Source organism: Nicotiana sylvestris, chromosome 6 (assembly GCF_000393655.2).
Source record: "Nicotiana sylvestris chromosome 6, ASM39365v2, whole genome shotgun sequence".
Lineage (NCBI taxonomy): Eukaryota > Viridiplantae > Streptophyta > Magnoliopsida > Solanales > Solanaceae > Nicotiana > Nicotiana sylvestris.
This window is the reverse complement of record NC_091062.1, coordinates 133,682,814-133,683,059: the sequence shown is the minus strand read 5'-3', so window position 1 is coordinate 133,683,059 and position 246 is coordinate 133,682,814.

Below are 246 nucleotides of genomic sequence, written 5' to 3'. Positions count from 1 at the left end.
AGAGAATCCAGTACTTCTTGGTCATGAATATCTGAACTGGTTGTTTGCTGTTCAAGAATTCTTATTTAGGCAGTTCATACCATCCATACATAGTATTTTGATCTAAGATTTCAATTCTTCCGTGTTTCAGCAGTAACATATTCTTTCATGGAGCTAAGGTCCAAAATATAGAAGAAATAAGCGTTTCCACGACTCTACCACCCAGTCAATTCAATATGAAGTCTTAGATAGAATTTCATACAGAGA